We start from the raw sequence: 24,056 nt of genomic DNA on the forward strand, positions 1-24,056 counted from the left end.
CCCAATAATGACTCCGCTGAACGTGTCTACGGTAACAGCGAGCCACGCTCTGGGTTTTAGTAGCTGGCATAGTGTGAAGTCGGTTTGCCAAATTTCTGAGGCTTTTAGGCCTCTAGGGCTGACACCACAGGACCACAATGGAGACTTCTGGCAGTAAGGACAGGTGGCTACAATGTGCTTGGCATCAGACATGGAAATGTCGCATTGCTTGGCTAGTGCTCTGGCTCCTATGTGCAGGGACTCGTGCAACTGTCGCGCGCTTTGTAAGGTCCATAGGTTCTTGGCTGCGGCATCAGCTTTATCATTTCCCAGCTGGAAATATCCTTTAATGGGGCTGTGGCTGTTTATATGGATGACTGTCACAGTGCCTTGTCGTGAGTGCAGTGCTTCTTCAATCGTTAAAGCAGCCGGTGAAATGGCAACGCCTGGGTGAGACATGGACTGACAGAGCTTTGCTGCAAACAAGGAGTCAGTAACGATATTGAGATGGTTGGTTGGGAACAAGTTGCAAGCCAGCACTATTGCGGACGCTTCTAGCAACTGAACAGACAAAGACTGATCTTTCATTTTTACACATTGCCACCGACCTTGTTCTTGCCATACGACTGCTGCTGTAGAGGTTGTTGATGATGCATCCGTGAACACAGTTGGACCGGGTAGAGGTCGATCTAGGACTTTAGGTGGGAGATTAATGTCCACTACAGCGAGTAGCTGAATCCATGGAGGCTTCGCGGCGTAGCAGAGTTCTCCTCCGAATCCGAACAGAGCTAGTGCAAGGTGTTCTGAAAGCGCTACCGATGCAGAAGGAATTTGCTTTCTGAATGGGAGATATATTTTTGTGGGCTCGGAGCCTAGATGGTTCAGGGCGAGCTTTCGGCCCTTCATAATTACACTTCCGAGGCACTCAACTCCGGGAGTAAAGGCTCCTTGAGATTTTCCCAGGAGTACCCACTGCACTGGCTTGGCTGACTCGGGAGGGCCTTGAGCTAACGCTCCGACTCCCCCCTCCTTTGTGAAATGCACGTACAGGTCTAAAGGCAGGTTGGGATTCCACCTAGCTAGTGCAGCTACAGCCAACTGTCGTTCGATGTAATCAAGCGAGTGGGCGGCCTCTTTTGAGATAACTTTGGATTCCCAGGGGTGCTTGCCTTTCAAGAGGTCATACAAGGGGGACATGACCTCTGGGGGAATAAGGATGGTGTTTCGCAGCCACTGTAAAGACCCTACCAGCTGCTGAACATCATGCAGCGTCTTGACGTCGCGTCGGATTTTGAATGCAGGAGGTGACACACAAGAACTGTCAATTTTTACGCCCAAAAAGGTGACGGAAGGGCCCTTTTTTATCTTTGCTTCTGCTATTTCAAACCCGTTGATTTTCAGGGCACTTGAAACCTCTGTTACGATGGCGTCTACTTGGCTTGATGTGGAGGCGGCGATCAAGATGTCATCCATATACTGGATGATTGTTGCTTCGGGGTTCTTCAATCGGACTGGGGCCAGGGCTTTGCTAACGACGATTTGGCAAATCGTGGGAGAGCTGATCATGCCTTGGGGTAGAACCTTCCACTGAAACCGAAGGCTAGGTTGATGACCATTTGAAAAAATGATGGAAAAGGCGAACCGCTCTTTGTCCTGCTCATGCAGCGGAATTGAGAAAAAGCAGCTTTAATATCAATCACGGCACAAGGCTGGTTTGTGGGTATAAAAGAATTGCTGGGCAGCTTGGGCAGCACTGGTCCCATTGGCTGAATCTTTTTGTTGACAGCTCGTAGGTCATGTAACAGGCGAAAACCTTCGCCACTGCGCTTGGGAATGACAAAAACTGGTGTGTTCCACGGTGAAACTGAGGGCTCGCCATGGCCCTGCTGCTGCTCCAGGCCCTGCCCGAGGGGCTGCCCGCCGGCGCGGAGCCCGCCCAGGCTGAGAGAGCTTGTCAAGATACTGACATTTGCTAAATGTCCTGGAGAGGGAGAGGAGTGACTTGAGCAGGAAACTGGATTTTGTTAATGAAAGAGATAATTCACAGGAGAAGGGTTTTGGCTGGTGTGGACCATCATCATCATCCTCAGCTGCTGTTGTGCTTGCCATCACCGCCGCACCAAGCACCGCCTGCAGGCCCAGCAGCGGCAGCACGAGATCAACCTGATCGCCTACCGGGAGGCCCATAACTACTCAGCCCTGCCCTTCTATTTCCGGTTTTTGCCAAATTATTTGCTACCTCCCTATGAGGAAGTGGTGAACCGACCGCCGACCCCCCCCCCCCGTACAGTGCCTTACATCAGCAGTGTGTCCCAGCAGGCAGCAGTAGCACAATCCCGGACACGCCCAGAGCCCTGCAGCCAGCACAGAGCAGCTCTGCAGCACCCAGCAGCAATACCAGCAGTACTGACAGCACGGGGCGCCCGGCCGCGGGGACCCCGAGCCCTCCACCACCGTGCTGGGTGAGAGAGCCGTGGCCAAAACGCAACGCATGGAGCCCAGCGGCGCCAGCACGGGAGCCGAGCTGGTGGAGAGGGCCGGTCCCGATAAGGATACGGAGTGCAAGGAGGAACTGCTGAAAGGTTACAGCTCTAAAAGCTTGGAGCAAAGCGGCGCCATCCCCGACGCCAAGGACAAGACGCCGGGCAGGCAGCGCCGTTTCACCGGCGACTCGGGCATAGAAGTGTGTGTGTGCAACCGGGGTCATCACCACGACGACCTCAAGGACTTTGATGGGCTCATTGACGACGCTCTGGACGGGCCCCTGGACTTCTGCGACAGCTGCAGCAGCCGTCCCCACGGGGACGAGGAGGAAGGGCTCTTCAGTGCCACGGAGGAGCTCTTTTTGTTTGCACGCCACGGGGTTTGATTTACAAATTCGGCAAAAGTTGCCGGCATAAGCTCTGAGTCTGGGTCGGAATCCGAATAGAAATCTGAATCGAAGCTGGGCTTTGCGCAAGAAGGACATTGTTTTCTAGATTTAAACTCCTTGCACCACTCATCCCGGCTCGGCCTTAGGGGTGTCTCGACCTCGCTCTCTGACTGGGAGGAAGTGGAGTGGTCAGGGACTTCCGGCAGACTGTGCTTTTTAGTTGGACTCCGCCCTCTGGGTTTTTGGTGGCGACGCCTGCCTTACTCCGCCTTTTTTCTAGGGGCTTCTTGGCCATATAACGTGTGATGGCTCGCTCTCTGATAGGCCTCCGGTCTCCCCTCCCAGTTAGAAACCACGCCTCCCTCCCCTTGGTCTTGACCGCGCATGTCTGTGGCGGGAATCAGCTGTTGGCCCCGCCCCTCCCGCTCCCTTCGGCGCCATTTTGTGGGGCATAGGGTGGTGGTCTTATTTTCATTTCACTTTCATTAATATCATTAGTACCGGCGTTAGAAAACGGGGAACTATCGCGTTGGGGAAGTGGGTTTGGGTTAGGTTTAGGATCGGAGGTCGGGAGTGGAGATGAGGGTCGCGACAGCGAAGGGTTGTTAGTATCCAACAACGAATGTGAACTTGCAAGGTTATCGGTAACAACAGTCTGAGTTGCGGCTCCAACACCCAGCTTCGGAATGGCTCTTAAACATTGCTGGGCTGCCTTCCACGTCTCTTGCTCTTCTAGAGCCTTTGTCAATGCTTGTTTAACTTTGCCCCATCTCTTTAGACATTTACTAGAGCCGGAGGCAATAACGTCTTCAGCAAGAGCAGTCGTGCACAACCCCCAACATTCGGAGTGCAAAACGTCCACAGGACGATCAATAGCATTCAGCATTAACAACCGCCTAATAGCAGTATTAAAGTCATTAAACTTGCAATGAATTCCCCACTGTGTGTGGATTTCTTCAATTACCTTCCCGAGTGATTCCATCTCGGTGGTACTGGGAGCGTCCTCCCCACCGGGGTCAGCCAGCTGCCTCGGTCGTCTCCTCCGCCAGCGTGCTTCCCGTCGCCCGCCGCTCAAGCCCGTGTGCCGGGGAGCAGACCGGGTTGCGGCACCACTATGTTGCCTGTAGCTTAGGCTAGTGCGACCTGGTTAGGAGCGAGACCACGGCGCACTTACTACCTTGCCGGACAGATCACACATCACACCAATGTGGTGAACGGCGAAATGCAATTTCTTTCCTGTGGACACCCGCTTATAGAACCGCGGCGTGCCCACGTCACTTCCTTTTGCGGTTACGTAACTTGGCAACTCAATGGAGAGGAAGGGGCCCTACCTCCTCGTACAACCCGAGATCTTCCGTGCGGTTGTGGCTAACTACACCAAACCCCCAAAAAATCCCCCCAAAAATCCGCAAAAAACTCAAAAAACCACCAAAAAACATCCCAAAAAATCCAAAAATTAACAAAAGCCCAAAAGTAATTCCCAAAAATCCCCAGAAAATCCCCAAAAATTTTTAAAAATATCACCCCAAAAAAATCCCAAAAATAAGCTGGAGCTGGTGGCCAAACCAAAAATACTACCCAAAACCACCAAAAATTACAAAAACAAAATATCCAAAAATCGCCAGGATAAAATAAAAATTAAAAAAAACAAAAAAATCCCCGTAAAAATTCCCCAAACCCCCCAAAAATCCCAAAAAATCCCCGCAAAAACCTCAAAAAAAACCCAAAAATACCATCCCAAAAGTATCCCCAAAATTACCAAATTCCTCAAATAAATCTCCAAAAACTACCCAAAAAATCCCCAAAACTTTTAAAAAATATCCCCCCAAAAATCCCAAAAATCCGCTGCAGATGCGGCCAAAGGGGAGAAAGAACCTCAAAATCCACCTAAAAACCCCCCAAAATTACCATAAAAACTCAAAAAAATCGCCAAAAATTTAAAAAAAAAAAAAAAAAAAAAAAAAAAAAAAAAAAAAAAAAAAATCCCCAAAAATATCCCCCAAAAATTCCCAAAAATCCCCCAAAACACACCCCAAAAAACCTCAAAAAACCCCAAAAACCATCCCAAAAATAGCCCCAAAAATTACCAAAATCCCCCAAAAATTCCCAAACTCCCCCAAACCCTCCAAAATTACCAAAACATTCCAAAAAACCCCAAAAACCACCTACCCAATAAAAAAAGCCCAAAATCCCAAAAATTACCAAAAATATCCCCAAAATTCCCAAATTCCAAAAACCCCCAAAAATCCCCCAAAATCCCAAAAAACCCAAAAAACAAAAAAAAAAATCCCATAATATCCCAAAAATTCCCAAACCCGAAAAAAATTTCCTAAAATCCCAAAAGATTCCCAAAAAATTTCCCCCCAAATGCCCCAAAAAATCCCAAAAAAATCCCAAAAATTACCAAACGCCCCTCCCAAAATTTCCAAAAATCCTGAAAAAAATTCCCAAAAACATCCCCCAAAAAACCAAAAATATTCCCCAAAAAAACTCCAAAAATTAGCTGGACCAGGTGGCCAAAGTGAGAAAAAAAACCCAAAAAACACCCCAAAAAACCAGCCAAAACACCCCAAAAATATCCCCAAAAATTATTAAAAATGGCTCAAAATGATGCCCCTTTCACACCGCTGGTAGAAATGACACAATACCAAAAAAACCTGTACCTGTTCCGTTTTCAGACTGAAGCAACAGGATATTCCTGGCTTCTAGTGCAGCAGGGAAGGGAAGTGTTTGGATAATCCTGTCTTCATTTGAAGATTTCTTCATGAAAGCCATCACTGCCCTCAATCGGGACATCCAAAACACCCAGGACATCTAAAAAATGAAGAAAAAAATCTAAGCAGAGGATCCAGACTACCAGGAAAAACAACAGAGGTAGAATGCAACACTCCAAGAATACAAGGCATCTTTTTAATTTATCAAAAAAAAAAAAAAAAAAAAAAAAAAAAAAGGATGAAAGCCACCTTTGTCACACAATACAACGTATTATGCCAATTATATATTTGGTTTTTGTTCCCCTGTATTGTTCTGTGTTTGCACTTGCTGCTGCATTTCCATGCCTTGCTCTGTATGTAAATTCACCTTTAGCACTGTGTCCATGGAGTGTATCTGTAATTGAATTGGTACCTGTCCTTGCCTTTGTACACCTTGCTGTGTTTTGCTGTGAATAAAAACATTCATTCAATAAAGTTAAGTCACCCCTAGTCAGGATACCCCACTTCTTCCCCTTGGCTCCTGTCTTTCTTTGGTGTGATTTAGTCTTTTTTTTTCACTGTATTTCTTGCTTTGCTTCTCACTTTACCTTTCAGTCTATTTATGACTGTGCTTTTCTGTTTTTAACTTTATTTTTGACTGCCTCTCTAACTCTATCTCTGTGTTTCTGTTTCTCACTGCTTCTGTCTCTCTGGTTCTCTAACTCTATGGCTGTTTCCTTATATCCCTCTACCACTCTTCCACTGAAAGTCTTTCTCTGTTTCTCTAACTCTGTTTTACTATTTTCCCCTAACCCGAACTCCGTTTTGCTCTTTCTCTCTATTTCATATTAGCTCTAGTTTTAACCCTAACTCTAACCCTGTTTCCAACTTTGCTTTCTAGCTGTAAAATTAAAAAATCAGCAGTAGAAATTTTCAGGCTCCCTGTGAGAAAAAAAAAACCAAAACAAAACCAAACAAATTAAAAAAAAAAAAAACAAAACAAACACAACAAACAAAAAAAAAAAAAACACAAAAAAGCCCCGGCAAAATACCTTACATTATTATTTAAATAAAATATTTACACCTCAGGAGCCTGAAATTTTCTACTGCTGCACCAGACATACCTATTTTTTCTTCTTTTTCATATATACCAGGTAGGGCCCCTCATTAATACTCCAGATGGCAGTGACTAATAATTACCTTGATTGACCATTCCATGCCTACTCTGGAGTACTAATGAAAGTAGAGAGTTAACTACAGCCACACCTTATTAGTTAGTTGGGCAGTTAATTCAGTATTTAGCTAACTAGCCAATTTCTCGGTGCACCACCACGCCTGTCACTCACCCAAAGATCCACTTCTCACACAAGCCCAGCCCGTCGCAACCCCAGCCCCGCTCCGGCGCCCTGGCAGCGCTGCCGTCCTGTGGGCACAGCGCGGTGCTGCGCGCGTGCCCTTCGATGATGGGGGCGAGCGCGTGCCGGGACCTGCCCTGTAGGACTGCCGCCACGCTGCGGATGCCGCTTGCGGCAGGAGCCCGGCCGAGACAAGCATCCCCGCCCGTGCCTGCCGCCGCTCGAGCGTCGGCCGGAGCTCTTTTCGGCGTCGTTGCCGGATTCAGGCAGGCGGATTAGAAATTGACATGGTGAGGGGCGTTACGGGTACCACAACAAAGATGGCAGCCGGGCCGGAAGTGGCCTCTGCCAGTACTAAAGACGGCAGCAGCGAAGGGCGGAAGTCTTGTCTTGCCACTCTCAAGATGGCGGTTTGGCCGGCACGCGCCTGACCTTCTATATATGGCGGCAGAAAGGGCGGGAAAGCAAGGACCTCAGTGTGTTTTGGGGGCTGCCTGCGCGCGACGCAGACACCGATCCCCGCGGCGCGGTTTTCTGCGGCGTTTCCGAGAGTGCGGACACGGGCTGTGGGCTCAGCTGCGCCGCGGGCGCGTGGGAGTCGGACAGGCGCCGACAGGCAGCGGCGGGGATGCCTTTCTCTGCTTCGGGGTTCTGCTGCGGCCGTAGGCGCCATCTGGAGCGTGGCTGCAGTCCCACATGGCAGGGTCCCGGCACGGGGGGGGGGGGGGGGGGGGGGGGTGGCTTTCGCCATCTTGAGAAGGGTAGCATGCAGTACCGCACTGTGCCCACAAGGCGGCAGCACTGCCGCCCTTCCCACGCTCGCAGCCACGGCCGGTCTCAGCCTTCGCCAGCGCGGACCTCGCAGCCCGAACTCGGCGTCACCCTCCCCTCTATTCACACACACCCCCCGCTCCCCGCTCGATCCGGGCGCGGCGGCGACGCCTCAGTGTGAAAAACACGGTTCACGGTTCTGGGAGAATTACAAGGTTTAATAAAAAAGGCAATAGGAGACCTGCACGAAGCCAAGGGTTAAAAGGACCGGGTGCTTGGCATGCTGCCCGGAGCACACCTGCATTGGGAACACCCCTGTAAATACGTTTCACGATCCATCCATTTGTTACATACTCATAGACCTTCATGTACAGTCAGCAGTTTCTGGGAACTGTTTAGCACGGCCACTCCTTGGCTCCGCCTTTTTAGAGCGTGCCTGGTTTTTGGCTTGTGGTTTTATTCTTCTCCTTTTCCCTTTTCATTTGGGTGGTGGTCCAGCCGGTGAGTGTTGATAATTGTCAGCTGCAGGGGTCCCCAACACCCCTAAAATATCTCCCAAAAACCCCCCCAAATATCCCAAAAAACCAAAAAAAAATCCCAAAAACCCCCAAAAATTGCTAAAAAATACCAACCCCCCCCCCCACCAAAAGCCCAAAAACACCCCAAAAGATTACCGAAAACCCCCCAAAAATCACCTGAAGCTGGCGGCCAAATAGGAGAAAAAAACCCAAAACCACCCAAAAACATTCTCAAAAATTACCAAAAACCTCCCAAAACATTCCCAAAACAATCCCTAAAATATCCCTAAAAATTACCAAAAAAAACCCAAAATTCCCCAAAACGCAAAAACAGTTCCCAAAAAAAAAAACCCCAAAATTACAAAAAATATTCTTAAAAAAATCCCCCCCCAAAATCACCTGGAGCTGGCGGCCAAAGGTAAGAAAAACAACTCAAAAACCCCCCAAAAATACCCCAAAAAATACCCAAAATATCGCAAAAAAAAAAAAAAAAAAAAAAAAAAAAAAATCCCTCCAAAAATTTCCCAAAACTCCCCAAAAATTCAAAAAGAAACCACCAAAAATCTCAATAAAAACTCAAAAAAACCCAAAAAATCCCAAATATATCCCCCAAAATCACCAAAAATCCAAAAAAAATTCCCCGCCAAAAAAATCCCCAAAGATTACCAGAAATATCCCACCAAAAAACCCCAAAAGCCACGTGGAAGTGGCGGCCAAAGGTAAGAAAAATCCCAAAAAAAACCCACAAAAATACCCCAGACAAAATCCCCAAAAATCGTCAAAAATTAAAAAAAAAAAAAAAAAAATCTCCAAAAAAGTCCCCCTAAAAATTCCCCAAACTGTTGCCTGTAGCTTAGGCTAGTGCGACCTGGTTAGGAGCGAGACCACGGCGCACTTACTACCTTGCCGGACAGATCACACATCACACCAATGTGGTGAACGGCGAAATGCAATTTCTTTCCTGTGGACACCCGCTTATAGAACCGCGGCGTGCCCACGTCACTTCCTTTTGCGGTTACGTAACTTGGCAACTCAATGGAGAGGAAGGGGCCCTACCTCCTCGTACAACCCGAGATCTTCCGTGCGGTTGTGGCTAACTACATTTCCCCCTCTCCATGAACAATTAACTTTAACTTATACAAACGCAACAACTACAATTTGGATAGACAACTTGTTAACAACATGCAAATAAACTAAATCGTTAGTAAATTAAACGAGCTTTGCGGTTAGTTTAAGTTAGCTGCCTTTGCTGCAAAAGCAAAATATCAACTTGACTTAACCGGGCTTTAACAAACCGGGTGACTCTATTAAGCAAACAAGGTCCAAATATAAGGGCAAGTATTATAACAACAACGGGTCCTATTAGGGTAGAGACTATAGGGGTAATCCAAGGGTGTTGGCTGAAGAGGGATTTAAACCAGTTTTGCTGCTGGAGCTCGTAGCTGCGACGCTTGAGTCTATTTTTGAGCTCTGCCGTAGATTGTCGGATGGGACCTGAGCGGTTCACGTAGGTGCAACACTCCTCGTTTAAAGCTGCGCATAATCCTCCCTGCTGCATTAGCAGCAGCTCCAGACCTCGCCTATTTTGGAGGACCATTTCTGACAGGAAAAACAAAGATTCTTCCAGTCTTAAAATATTTCCGTGGATTTCAAGGAGGTCTTCGTCTATTGTTTGCTGTAACTGCTGCAGGCTTTGTTTTTGTGTGGCTAGTGATGTAATGCCGGTGGCTGCACCTGTTCCTCCGAAAGTTAGCAGAACTGCTAGACTGACTGCGGTGGCTACTTCCCGTTTTATTCGCTGCGGCTCAGTCTCGAAGTGCAGCGTGACCTCATCATCCGTGTGGTAAAGGATCCTGGGAATGACAACAACTTGAACACAGAAATCGTTAATTTCGTTAAAGTGCTTTACGGAAACACAGGGGGTAAGCCCGGTGGCGTGACAAGCCCACATATTTCCCGATGCAGGAATGGCCCATTTTTTGCGTTGGTCTAAGCGGATTGAGGAGCCACACAGCTCTTTATTTTGGGTTTTAACACTTTTGTTTCCTATACAAGCTCCATAGCCTGAAATTATTCCTAGGGTGATCCCTTTGCTGGGAGCATCCCACTTGCATTGTTTGGGACTGGCTTCCTGGGAATATTTAAAGGTTTTTTGGAACCAATTCCCTCGTAAAAGGGCGGTCTGGAATCGTAACACAACCAACATGACCTTGTGAGTTCGGGACGTGAGGTGTTAAGGGATATAAAGGCAGCACGCAACATTCGGGTAAACAAATTTTGCGAAAGGGTCTCGGGTGTAGGAATAGCTTGTGCAGGGTTTAATAAGGTAGCGGTGGCAAGCGGTTTTTTTCTCCATGGATAAGGTGGCCATGGGGTTTATTTTTTCGAAAGGTCGCCAATTCATTAGGCACTACTGCTATGTGTCGCTTATGTGATGGGGACCTAATGATTTGCACGACAGCGCCTCTGTCAGGATTGCGGGTGAGAGACATATCTTCACGCATGTAAATTGACCATAATTTGCCTATTGCCCAAGATGGATCATTCGCCCGCAGGACCGTAACTGTGAGATGTGTGCAGTTTCCAGGATGCTTACCTTGGTAAGTGCTCCTGGAAATGCAGCTACTGGGCCAACCTGTCACTTTTAAGAATTCGTCTTCCTTGGGAGGCTTCCATCGGTTGCCAGTTACTATGGTCTCGCATCCCCAATATCCACAGAACCAGTAACCTGGGTAGGTGCAATACTCTTTACCGGGGTTATTACTCGGGCACCAATATGTCCCTACCTTGATGACTTGAGAGGCTTGGCCGGATCGATCGCTGGTAAAAATGTCTGTCAGGCGCACGGTCCAGGCTGGAGTGTTGGTTTCGGTCTGGCCTATGATGGCGCCAGTGATGAAGTTTCGAAACGTCCAGACGTGGGGCTGATAAGGGTGATGGCCGGTGTTGAGGTGGATCGATGTCAACAGGATGCAAAGGCACAAGAAGAAGTCGGAGGCTTGGCTGATGGCCTGTAATAGGAGACCTGTGGGAAAATACTCAGAGTGTCTGTTAGCTTTTGCTAGGCAAAACCGGCCTTATGGATTTTAAGGGGCACCACTTAATGTCATTATCTCTTTTTACTGCTGCGTACCCTCTGCCAGTTACAACTAGTTTCCACCCTGTTTCCCATTCTCCTAACTCATTTTTTATGCTGACCGGGGGACCCTCTTGCACCGCTTCTACAGCCCAATGCTTCTGTGAAGGAGCCTGACCTTGATCCCCTCTAGGAAATTAATTTAGGGCGAGCATGGCAGTTGCGAGCAAACGTGGCTGCTCTGACGGGGGAATGGTACTGACAAACCCCTCAGCCCTTGCCAGAGTTTCCAGTTTTGACTTTAGGGTTTGATTGGCTCTCTCCACAATGGCCTGTCCGGTAGTGTTGTATGGAGTGCCCTGCTTCAGGACAATGCCCCATTTGTTGGTGAATTCTTGGGCCGCTTTTGAAACAAAACGAGTTCCGTTGTCTGTTTTAATTTGCCTTGGGATACCGAGCCAGGCCATGGCTGATAACCAGTGTTGGACTGCAGCTTTAGAATTTGCTTTCGCCTGTTGGGTCCCAATAATGACTCCGCTGAACGTGTCTACGGTAACAGCGAGCCACGCTCTGGGTTTTAGTAGCTGGCATAGTGTGAAGTCGGTTTGCCAAATTTCTGAGGCTTTTAGGCCTCTAGGGCTGACACCACAGGACCACAATGGAGACTTCTGGCAGTAAGGACAGGTGGCTACAATGTGCTTGGCATCAGACATGGAAATGTCGCATTGCTTGGCTAGTGCTCTGGCTCCTATGTGCAGGGACTCGTGCAACTGTCGCGCGCTTTGTAAGGTCCATAGGTTCTTGGCTGCGGCATCAGCTTTATCATTTCCCAGCTGGAAATATCCTTTAATGGGGCTGTGGCTGTTTATATGGATGACTGTCACAGTGCCTTGTCGTGAGTGCAGTGCTTCTTCAATCGTTAAAGCAGCCGGTGAAATGGCAACGCCTGGGTGAGACATGGACTGACAGAGCTTTGCTGCAAACAAGGAGTCAGTAACGATATTGAGATGGTTGGTTGGGAACAAGTTGCAAGCCAGCACTATTGCGGACGCTTCTAGCAACTGAACAGACAAAGACTGATCTTTCATTTTTACACATTGCCACCGACCTTGTTCTTGCCATACGACTGCTGCTGTAGAGGTTGTTGATGATGCATCCGTGAACACAGTTGGACCGGGTAGAGGTCGATCTAGGACTTTAGGTGGGAGATTAATGTCCACTACAGCGAGTAGCTGAATCCATGGAGGCTTCGCGGCGTAGCAGAGTTCTCCTCCGAATCCGAACAGAGCTAGTGCAAGGTGTTCTGAAAGCGCTACCGATGCAGAAGGAATTTGCTTTCTGAATGGGAGATATATTTTTGTGGGCTCGGAGCCTAGATGGTTCAGGGCGAGCTTTCGGCCCTTCATAATTACACTTCCGAGGCACTCAACTCCGGGAGTAAAGGCTCCTTGAGATTTTCCCAGGAGTACCCACTGCACTGGCTTGGCTGACTCGGGAGGGCCTTGAGCTAACGCTCCGACTCCCCCCTCCTTTGTGAAATGCACGTACAGGTCTAAAGGCAGGTTGGGATTCCACCTAGCTAGTGCAGCTACAGCCAACTGTCGTTCGATGTAATCAAGCGAGTGGGCGGCCTCTTTTGAGATAACTTTGGATTCCCAGGGGTGCTTGCCTTTCAAGAGGTCATACAAGGGGGACATGACCTCTGGGGGAATAAGGATGGTGTTTCGCAGCCACTGTAAAGACCCTACCAGCTGCTGAACATCATGCAGCGTCTTGACGTCGCGTCGGATTTTGAATGCAGGAGGTGACACACAAGAACTGTCAATTTTTACGCCCAAAAAGGTGACGGAAGGGCCCTTTTTTTCTTTGCTTCTGCTATTTCAAACCCGTTGATTTTCAGGGCACTTGAAACCTCTGTTACGATGGCGTCTACTTGGCTTGATGTGGAGGCGGCGATCAAGATGTCATCCATATACTGGATGATTGTTGCTTCGGGGTTCTTCAATCGGACTGGGGCCAGGGCTTTGCTAACGACGATTTGGCAAATCGTGGGAGAGCTGATCATGCCTTGGGGTAGAACCTTCCACTGAAACCGAAGGCTAGGTTGATGACCATTTGAAAAATGATGGAAAAGGCGAACCGCTCTTTGTCCTGCTCATGCAGCGGAATTGAGAAAAAGCAGCCTTTAATATCAATCACGGCACAAGGCTGGTTTGTGGGTATAAAAGAATTGCTGGGCAGCTTGGGCAGCACTGGTCCCATTGGCTGAATCTTTTTGTTGACAGCTCGTAGGTCATGTAACAGGCGAAAACCTTCGCCACTGCGCTTGGGAATGACAAAAACTGGTGTGTTCCACGGTGAAACTGAGGGCTCGCCATGGCCCTGCTGCTGCTCCAGGCCCTGCCCGAGGGGCTGCCCGCCGGCGCGGAGCCCGCCCAGGCTGAGAGAGCTTGTCAAGATACTGACATTTGCTAAATGTCCTGGAGAGGGAGAGGGAGTGACTTGAGCAGGAAACTGGATTTTGTTAATGAAAGAAGATAATTCACAGGAGAAGGGTTTTGGCTGGTGTGGACCATCATCATCATCCTCAGCTGCTGTTGTGCTTGCCATCACCGCCGCACCAAGCACCGCCTGCAGGCCCAGCAGCGGCAGCACGAGATCAACCTGATCGCCTACCGGGAGGCCCATAACTACTCAGCCCTGCCCTTCTATTTCCGGTTTTTGCCAAATTATTTGCTACCTCCCTATGAGGAAGTGGTGAACCGACCGCCGACCCCCCCGCCCCCGTACAGTGCCTTACATCAGCAGTGTGTCCCAGCAGGCAGCAGTAGCACAATCCCGGACACGCCCAGAGCCCTGCAGCCAGCACAGAGCAGCTCTGCAGCACCCAGCAGCAATACCAGCAGTACTGACAGCACCGGGGCGCCCGGCCGCGGGGACCCCGAGCCCCCACCGTGCTGGGTGAGAGAGCCGTGGCCAAAACGCAACGCATGGAGCCCAGCGGCGCCAGCACGGGAGCCGAGCTGGTGGAGAGGGCCGGTCCCGATAAGGATACGGAGTGCAAGGAGGAACTGCTGAAAGGTTACAGCTCTAAAAGCTTGGAGCAAAGCGGCGCCATCCCCGACGCCAAGGACAAGACGCCGGGCAGGCAGCGCCGTTTCACCGGCGACTCGGCATAGAAGTGTGTGTGTGCAACCGGGGTCATCACCACGACGACCTCAAGGACTTTGATGGGCTCATTGACGACGCTCTGGACGGGCCCCTGGACTTCTGCGACAGCTGCAGCAGCCGTCCCCACGGGGACGAGGAGGAAGGGCTCTTCAGTGCCACGGAGGAGCTCTTTTTGTTTGCACGCCACGGGGTTTGATTTACAAATTCGGCAAAAGTTGCCGGCATAAGCTCTGAGTCTGGGTCGGAATCCGAATAGAAATCTGAATCGAAGCTGGGCTTTGCGCAAGAAGGACATTGTTTTCTAGATTTAAACTCCTTGCACCACTCATCCCGGCTCGGCCTTAGGGGTGTCTCGACCTCGCTCTCTGACTGGGAGGAAGTGGAGTGGTCAGGGACTTCCGGCAGACTGTGCTTTTTAGTTGGACTCCGCCCTCTGGGTTTTGGTGGCGACGCCTGCCTTACTCCGCCTTTTTTCTAGGGGCTTCTTGGCCATATAAGGAAACGTGTGATGCTCGCTCTCTGATAGGCCTCCGGTCTCCCTCCCAGTTAGAAACCACGCCTCCCTCCCCTTGGTCTTGACCGCGCATGTCTGTGGCGGGAATCAGCTGTTGGCCCGCCCCTCCCCGCTCCCCTTCGGCGCCATTTTGTGGGCATAGGGTGGTGGTCTTATTTTCATTTCACTTTCATTAATATCATTAGTACCGGCGTTAGAAAACGGGGAACTATCGCGTTGGGAAGTGGGTTTGGGTTGGTTTAGGATCGGAGGTCGGGAGTGGAGATGAGGGTCGCGACAGCGAAGGGTTGTTAGTCCAACAACGAATGTGAACTTGCAAGGTTATCGGTAACAACAGTCTGAGTTGCGGCTCCAACACCCAGCTTCGGAATGGCTCTTAAACATTGCTGGGCTGCCTTCCACGTCTCTTGCTCTTCTAGAGCCTTTGTCAATGCTTGTTTAACTTTGCCCCAGCTCTTTAGACATTTACTAGAGCCGGAGGCAATAACGTCTTCAGCAAGAGCAGTCGTGCACTCCCCAACATTCGGAGTGCAAAACGTCCACAGGACGATCAATAGCATTCAGCATTAACAACCGCCTAATAGCAGTATTAAAGTCATTAAACTTGCAATGAATTCCCCACTGTGTGTGGATTTCTTCAATTACCTTCCCGAGTGATTCCATCTCGGTGGTACTGGGAGCGTCCTCCCCACCGGGGTCAGCCAGCTGCCTCGGTCATCTCCTCCGCCAGCGTGCTTCCCGTCGCCCGCCGCTCAAGCCCGTGTGCCGGGGAGCAGACCGGGTTGCGGCACCACTATGTTGCCTGTAGCTTAGGCTAGTGCGACCTGGTTAGGAGCGAGACCACGGCGCACTTACTACCTTGCCGGACAGATCACACATCACACCAATGTGGTGAACGGCGAAATGCAATTTCTTTCCTGTGGACACCCGCTTATAGAACCGCGGCGTGCCCACGTCACTTCCTTTTGCGGTTACGTAACTTGGCAACTCAATGGAGAGGAAGGGGCCCTACCTCCTCGTACAACCCGAGATCTTCCGTGCGGTTGTGGCTAACTACACCAAACCCCCAAAAAATCCCCCAAAAATCCGCAAAAAAACTCAAAAAACCACCAAAAACATCCCCAAAAAATCCAAAAAATTAACAAAAGCCAAAAAGTAATTCCCAAAAAAACCAGAAAATCCCAAAAATTTTTAAAAATATCACCCCAAAAAAATCCAAAAATAAGCTGGAGCTGGTGGCCAAACCAAAAAATACTACCCAAAAACCACCAAAAATTACAAAAAACAAAATATCCAAAAAATCGCCAGAAAAATAAAAATTAAAAAAAAACAAAAAAATCCCCGTAAAAATTCCCCAAAACCCCCAAAAATCCCAAAAAATCCCCGCAAAAACCTCAAAAAAACCCAAAAATACCATCCCAAAGTATCCCAAAAATTACCAAAATCCCTCAAATAAATCTCCAAAAAACTACCCAAAAAATACCCCAAACTTCCAAAAAATCTTCAAAATATCCCAAAAAACTTCCAAATAAATTCCCCAAAACCCCCCAAAAATTCCCAAAAAATACCCCAAAATCATCCCCAAATACCCCAAAAATCCCCAAAAATTACCAAAAATATCCCCCAAAAAATTCCCAAAAAACCTAAAGAAACAAATTTTTTAAAAAATCCCCATAAATATCCCATAAAATTTCCTAAAACCCGAAGAAAATTCCATAAAACGCCAAAAATTCCCAAAAAATTTTATCCAAAAATACCACAAAAAATCCCAAAAAATCCCAAAAATATCCCCCCAAAAAACCCCAAAAACCACGTGAAGCTGGCGGCCAAAGGTAAGAAAAAACCCCCAATAACACCCAAAGAAATCTCCAAACAATCCCCAAAATATTAAAAAAAAAATCTCCAACAATGTCCCCCAAAAATTCCCCAAAACCCCCAAAAATCCCCAAATAATCCACAAAAAACCTCGAACCCCCCCCCCACCCCAAAATATCCCCAAAAATTACCAAAACAATTCCCAGAAAAAATCCACAAAAAATCCCCAAACTTTTAAAAAATATCCCCCCAAAAAATCCCAAAAATCCGCTGCAGATGGCGGCCAAAGGGAGAAAGAACCTCAAAAATCTACCTAAAAACCCCAAAAATTACCATAAAAATCTCAAAAAAATCGCCAAAAATTTAAAAAAAAAAAAAAAAAAAAAAAAAAAAAACCCAAAAAAATCCCCAAAAAATATCCCCCCAAAAATTCCCAAAAATCCCCCCAAAAATTCCAAAATATCCCCCTAAAAATTCCAAAAAACCTCAAAAAACCCCCAAAAACCATCCCAAAAATAGCCCCAAAAATTACCAAAATCCCCCCAAAAATTTCCCCAAAAACATCCCCCAAACAACCTCCAAAAATTACCAAAAACATTCCCAAAAGAAACCCCAAAAACCACCTGGAGCTGCCGGCCAAAGGTAAGAAAAAGCCCCCCAAAATCCCCCAAAATTACCAAAAATATTTCCCAAAGAATTCCCAAAGAAGTTCCAAAAACCCACCAAAAATCCCCCCAAAATCCCCAAAAAAGGCCCATAAAACCTAAAACAAACAAATTTAAAAAATCCTCATAAATATTCCCAAAAAATTCCCTAAAACCCGAAAAAAATTCCCTAAAAAATCCCCAAAAATTCCCAAAAAATTCCCCCGAAAAATACCCCAAAAAATCCCAAAAAAATCCCAAAAATTACCACAAAACCCCAAAAAATTACCAAAATCCAAAAAAATTCCCCAAAAATTACCAAAAATATCCTCAAAAAATTCCCCAAAAATCACCTGGAGCTGGCGGCCAAAGGTAAAAAAAAAACCCCAAAAAAACCCCCAAAAATACCCCAAAAAATTTCAAAGAAATCGCCAAAATTTAAAAAAAATCCCCCAAAAAATCCCTCCAAAAATTCCCGAAAACTCCCCAAAATCCCAAAAACATCCCCCCAAAAATTAAAAAAAAAAAAAACCTCAAAAAAACAATTTCAAAATTATCCCCAAAAATTACCAAAACCCTCAAAAAAATTCCCCCCCAAAAATCCCAAAAAAATCTCCATAAATTACCAAAAACATCCCCAAAAGAAACCCCAAAAACCACCTGGAGCTGGCGGCCAAAGGTAAGAACAAAAACCCCAAAAATACCAAAAATACCTCAAGAATACCCCCAAAATATCCCCTAAAATTACCAAAACCAACCCAAAAACTCCCAAAAAAACCCTCTAGAAACCCCCGCAAAAATCCCACAAAATCACAATAACCCGGCGGCCGATGGTGAGAAAAAAACCCAAAAAACACCCCAAAAATGTCCCCCAAAATTAACAAAATCCCCCCCAAAATTCCCCAAAAAACTCCCCAAAAAATCCCCAAAACTTCCAAAAAAATCCTCAAAAAATCCCCAAAAGCTTCCAAATAAATTCCCCAAACACCCCAAAAAGTTCCCAAAAAAACCCCCAAAGAATTCCAAAACCCCCCTAGAAACACCCCAAAAAACCTCCAACATCCCCATAACCTGGCAGCCAAAGGTGAAAAAAAACACAAAAACACCCCGAAAATATCACCAAAAATCCTCAAAAAATATCCCCAAAAATCCCCCAAAAATTCCCTAAAAAAACCAACAAAATCTACCAAAAATATCCCCAAAAAATTCCCCAAATTCCAAAAACCCCCCAAAAATCCCAGAAAATCCCAAAAAAAGTCCCAAAAAACCTCAAAAAACCCCAAAAATATCCCCATCAATATCCCCAAAAAATTCCCAAAAACCCGAAAAAAAATTTCCTAAAATCCCAAAAAGATTCCCAAAAAATTTCCCCCCAAAATGCCCCAAAAAATCCCAAAAAAATCCCAAAAATTACCAAACGCCCCTCCCAAAATTTCCAAAAATCCTGAAAAAAATTCCAAAAACATCCCCCAAAAATTACCAAAAATATTCCCCAAAAAAACTCCAAAAATTAGCTGGACCAGGTGGCCAAAGTGAGAAAAAAACCCAAAAAACACCCCAAAAAACCAGCCAAAAACCCCAAAAATATCCCCAAAAATTATTAAAAATGGCTCAAAATGATGCCCCTTTCACACCGCTGGTAGAAATGACACAATACCAAAAAAACCTGTACCTGTTCCGTTTCAGACTGAAGCAACAGGATATTCCTGGCTTCTAGTGCAGCAGGGAAGGGAAGTGTTTGGATAATCCTGTCTTCATTTGATTTCTTCATGAAAGCCATCACTGCCCTCAATCGGGACATCCAAAACACCCAGGACATCTAAAAAATGAAGAAAAAAATCTAAGCAGAGGATCCAGACTACCAGGAAAAACAACAGAGGTAGAATGCAACACTCCAAGAATACAAGGCATCTTTTTAATTTATCAAAAAAAAAAAAAAAAAAAAAAAAAAAGGATGAAAGCCACCTTTGTCACACAATACAACGTATTATGCCAATTATATATTTGGTTTTTGTTCCCCTGTATTGTTCTGTGTTTGCACTTGCTGCTGCTTTCCATGCCTTGCTCTGTATGTAAATTCACCTTTAGCACTGTGTCCATGGAGTGTATCTGTAATTGAATTGGTACCTGTCCTTGCCTTTGTACACCTTGCTGTGTTTTGCTGTGAATAAAAACATTCATTCAATAAAGTTAAGTCACCCTAGTCAGGATACCCCACTTCCCCTTGGCTCCTGTCTTTCTTTGGTGTGATTTAGTCTTTTTTTTCACTGTATTTCTTGCTTTGCTTCTCACTTTACCTTTCAGTCTATTTATGACTGTGCTTTTCTGTTTTTAACTTTATTTTTGACTGCCTCTCTAACTCTATCTCTGGTTTCTGTTTCTCACTGCTTCTAACTCTGTCTCTCTGGTTCTCTAACTCTATGGCTGTTTCCTTATATCCCTCTACCACTCTTCCACTGAAAGTCTTTCTCTGTTTCTCTAACTCTGTTTTACTATTTTCCCCTAACCCGAACTCCGTTTTGCTCTTTCTCTCTATTTCATATTAGCTCTAGTTTTAACCCTAACTCTAACCCTGTTTCCAACTTTGCTTTCTAGCTGTAAAATTAAAAAATCAGCAGTAGAAATTTTCAGGCTCCCTGTGAGAAAAAAAAAAACCAAACAAAACCAAACAAATTAAAAAAAAAAACAAAGCAAAACAAAACACAACAAAACAAAAAAAAAAAAAACACAAAAAAGCCCCGGCAAAATACCTTACATTATTATTTAAATAAAAATATTTACACCTCAGGAGCCTGAAATTTTCTACTGCTGCACCAGACATACCTATTTTTTCTTCTTTTTCATATATACCAGGTAGGGCCCCTCATTAATACTCCAGATGGCAGTGACTAATAATTACCTTGATTGACCATTCCATGCCTACTCTGGAGTACTAATGAAAGTAGAGAGTTAACTACAGCCACACCTTATTAGTTAGTTGGGCAGTTAATTCAGTATTTAGCTAACTAGCCAATTTCTCGGTGCACCACCACGCCTGTCACTCACCCAAAGATCCACTTCTCACACAAGCCCAGCCCGTCGCAACCCCAGCCCCGCTCCGGCGCCCTGGCAGCGCTGCCGTCCTGTGGGCACAGCGCGGTGCTGCGCGCGTGCCCTTCCGATGATGGGGGCGAGCGCGTGCCGGGACCCTGCCCTGTAGGACTGCCGCCACGCTGCGGATGCCGCTTGCGGCAGGAGCCGGCCGAGACAAGCATCCCCGCCCGTGCCTGCCGCCGCTCGAGCGTCGGCCGGAGCTCTTTTCGGCGTCGTTGCCGGATTCAGGCAGGCGGATTAGAAATTGACATGGTGAGGGGCGTTACGGGTACCACAACAAAGATGGCAGCCGGGCCGGAAGTGGCCTCTGCCAGTACTAAAGACGGCAGCAGCGAAGGGCGGAAGTCTTGTCTTGCCACTCTCAAGATGGCGGTTTGGCCGGCACGCGCCTGACCTTCTATATATGGCGGCAGAAAGGGCGGGAAAGCAAGGACCTCAGTGTGATTTTGGGGGCTGCCTGCGCGCGACGCAGACACCGATCCCCGCGGCGCGGTTTTCTGCGGCGTTTCCGAGAGTGCGGACACGGGCTGTGGGCTCAGCTGCGCCGCGGGCGCGTGGGAGTCGGACAGGCGCCGACAGGCAGCGGCGGGGATGCCTTTCTCTGCTTCGGGTGCTGCGGCCGTAGGCGCCATCTGGAGCGTGGCTGCAGTCCCACATGGCAGGGTCCCGGCACGGGGGGGGGGGGGGGTGGCTTTCCGCCATCTTGAGAAGGGCAGCATGCAGTACCGCACTGTGCCCACAAGGCGGCAGCACTGCCGCCCTTCCCACGCTCGCAGCCACGGCCGGTCTCAGCCTTCGCCAGCGCGGACCTCGCAGCCCGAACTCGGCGTCACCCTCCCTCTATTCACACACACCCCCCGCTCCCCGCTCGATCCGGGCGGCGGCGGCGACGCCTCAGTGTGAAAAACACGGTTCACGGTTCTGGGAGAATTACAAGGTTTAATAAAAAAGGCAATAGGAGACCTGCACGAAGCCAAGGGTTAAAAGGACCGGGTGCTTGGCATGCTGCCCGGAGCACACCTGCATTGGGAACACCCTGTAAATACGTTTCACGATCCATCCATTTGTTACATACTCATAGACCTTCATGTACAGTCAGCAGTTTCTGGGAACTGTTTAGCACGGCCACTCCTTGGCTCCGCCTTTTTAGAGCGTGCCTGGTTTTGGCTTGTGGTTTTATTCTTCCTTTTCCCTTTTCATTTGGGTGTGGTCCAGCCGGTGAGTGTTGATAATTGTCAGCTGCAGGGGTCCCCAACACCCCTAAAATATCTCCCAAAAACCCCCCAAATATCCCAAAAACCAAAAAAAAATCCCAAAAACCCCAAAAATTGCTAAAAAATACCCAACCCCCCCCCCACCAAAACAGCCCAAAAACACCCCAAAAGATTACCGAAAACCCCCAAAAATCACCTGAAGCTGGCGGCCAAATAGGAGAAAAAAACCCAAAACCACCCAAAAACATTCTCAAAAATTACCAAAAACCTCCCAAAACATTCCCAAAACAATCCCTAAAATATCCCTAAAAATTACCAAAAAAAAACCCCAAAATTCCCCAAAACGCAAAAACAGTTCCCAAAAAAAAAACCCCCAAAATTACAAAAAATATTCTTAAAAAATCCCCCCCAAAATCACCTGGAGCTGGCGGCCAAAGGTAAGAAAAAACAACTCAAAAACCCCCAAAAATACCCAAAAAATACCCAAAATATGCAAAAAAAAAAAAAAAAAAAAAAATCCCTCCAAAAATTTCCCAAACTCCCCAAAAATTCAAAAAGAAACCACCAAAAATCTCAATAAAACTCAAAAAACCCCAAAAAATCCCAAATATATCCCCCAAAATCACCAAAAATCCAAAAAAAATTCCCCGCCAAAAAATCCCCAAAGATTACCAGAAATATCCCACCAAAAAACCCCAAAGCCACGTGGAAGTGGCGGCCAAAGGTAAGAAAAATCCCAAAAAAACCCACAAAAATACCCCAGACAAAATCCCCAAAAATCGTCAAAAATTAAAAAAAAAAAAAAAAAAATCTCCAAAAAAGTCCCCCTAAAAATTCCCCAAACTGTTGCCTGTAGCTTAGGCTAGTGCGACCTGGTTAGGAGCGAGACCACGGCGCACTTACTACCTTGCCGGACAGATCACACATCACACCAATGTGGTGAACGGCGAAATGCAATTTCTTTCCTGTGGACACCCGCTTATAGAACCGCGGCGTGCCCACGTCACTTCCTTTTGCGGTTACGTAACTTGGCAACTCAATGGAGAGGAAGGGGCCCTACCTCCTCGTACAACCCGAGATCTTCCGTGCGGTTGTGGCTAACTACATTTCCCCTCTCCATGAACAATTAACTTTAACTTATACAAACGCAACAACTACAATTTGGATAGACAACTTGTTAACAACATGCAAATAAACTAAATCGTTAGTAAATTAAACGAGCTTTGCGGTTAGTTTAAGTTAGCTGCCTTTGCTGCAAAAGCAAAATATCAACTTGACTTAACCGGGCTTTAACAAACGGGTAACTCTATTAAGCAAACAAGGTCCAAATATAAGGGCAAGTATTATAACAACAACGGGTCCTATTAGGGTAGAGACTATAGGGGTAATCCAAGGGTGTTGGCTGAAGAGGGATTTAAACCAGTTTTGCTGCTGGAGCTCGTAGCTGCGACGCTTGAGTCTATTTTTGAGCTCTGCCGTAGATTGTCGGATGGGACCTGAGCGGTTCACGTAGGTGCAACACTCCTCGTTTAAAGCTGCGCATAATCCTCCCTGCTGCATTAGCAGCAGCTCCAGACCTCGCCTATTTTGGAGGACCATTTCTGACAGGAAAAACAAAGATTCTTCCAGTCTTAAAATATTTCCGTGGATTTCAAGGAGGTCTTCGTCTATTGTTTGCTGTAACTGCTGCAGGCTTGTTTTTGTGTGGCTAGTGATGTAATGCCGGTGGCTGCACCTGTTCCTCCGAAAGTTAGCAGAACTGCTAGACTGACTGCGGTGGCTACTTCCCGTTTTATTCGCTGCGGCTCAGTCTCGAAGTGCAGCGTGACCTCATCATCCGTGTGGTAAAGGATCCTGGGAATGACAACAACTTGAACACAGAAATCGTTAATTTCGTTAAAGTGCTTTACGGAAAACAGGGGTAAGCCCGGTGGCGTGACAAGCCCACATATTTCCCGATGCAGGAATGGCCCATTTTTTGCGTTGGTCTAAGCGGATTGAGGAGCCACACAGCTCTTTATTTTGGGTTTTAACACTTTTGTTTCCTATACAAGCTCCATAGCCTGAAATTATTCCTAGGGTGATCCCTTTGCTGGGAGCATCCCACTTGCATTGTTTGGGACTGGCTTCCTGGGAATATTTAAAGGTTTTTTTGGAACCAATTCCCTCGTAAAAGGGCGGTCTGGAATCGTAACACAACCAACATGACCTTGTGAGTTCGGGACGTGAGGTGTTAAGGGATATAAAGGCAGCACGCAACATTCGGGTAAACAAATTTTGCGAAAGGGTCTCGGGTGTAGGAATAGCTTGTGCAGGGTTTAATAAGGTAGCGGTGGCAAGC

The 24,056-nt window shown here is 47.2% G+C and overlaps 2 pseudogenes; both read left to right on the top strand.

The window, feature by feature from the left end:
* Positions 1 to 1,856: 1,856 nt before the first annotated feature.
* On the top strand, positions 1,857 to 3,090 carry LOC130266527 (WW domain binding protein 1-like; annotated as a pseudogene).
* A 10,550-nt stretch (positions 3,091 to 13,640) lies between these two features.
* LOC130266528 (WW domain binding protein 1-like) lies at positions 13,641 to 14,674 on the top strand (annotated as a pseudogene).
* The last annotated feature ends 9,382 nt before the right edge of the window (positions 14,675 to 24,056 follow it).

The sequence above is a fragment of the Oenanthe melanoleuca genome, unplaced genomic scaffold, assembly GCF_029582105.1.
Source record: "Oenanthe melanoleuca isolate GR-GAL-2019-014 unplaced genomic scaffold, OMel1.0 S075, whole genome shotgun sequence".
NCBI lineage: Eukaryota > Metazoa > Chordata > Aves > Passeriformes > Muscicapidae > Oenanthe > Oenanthe melanoleuca.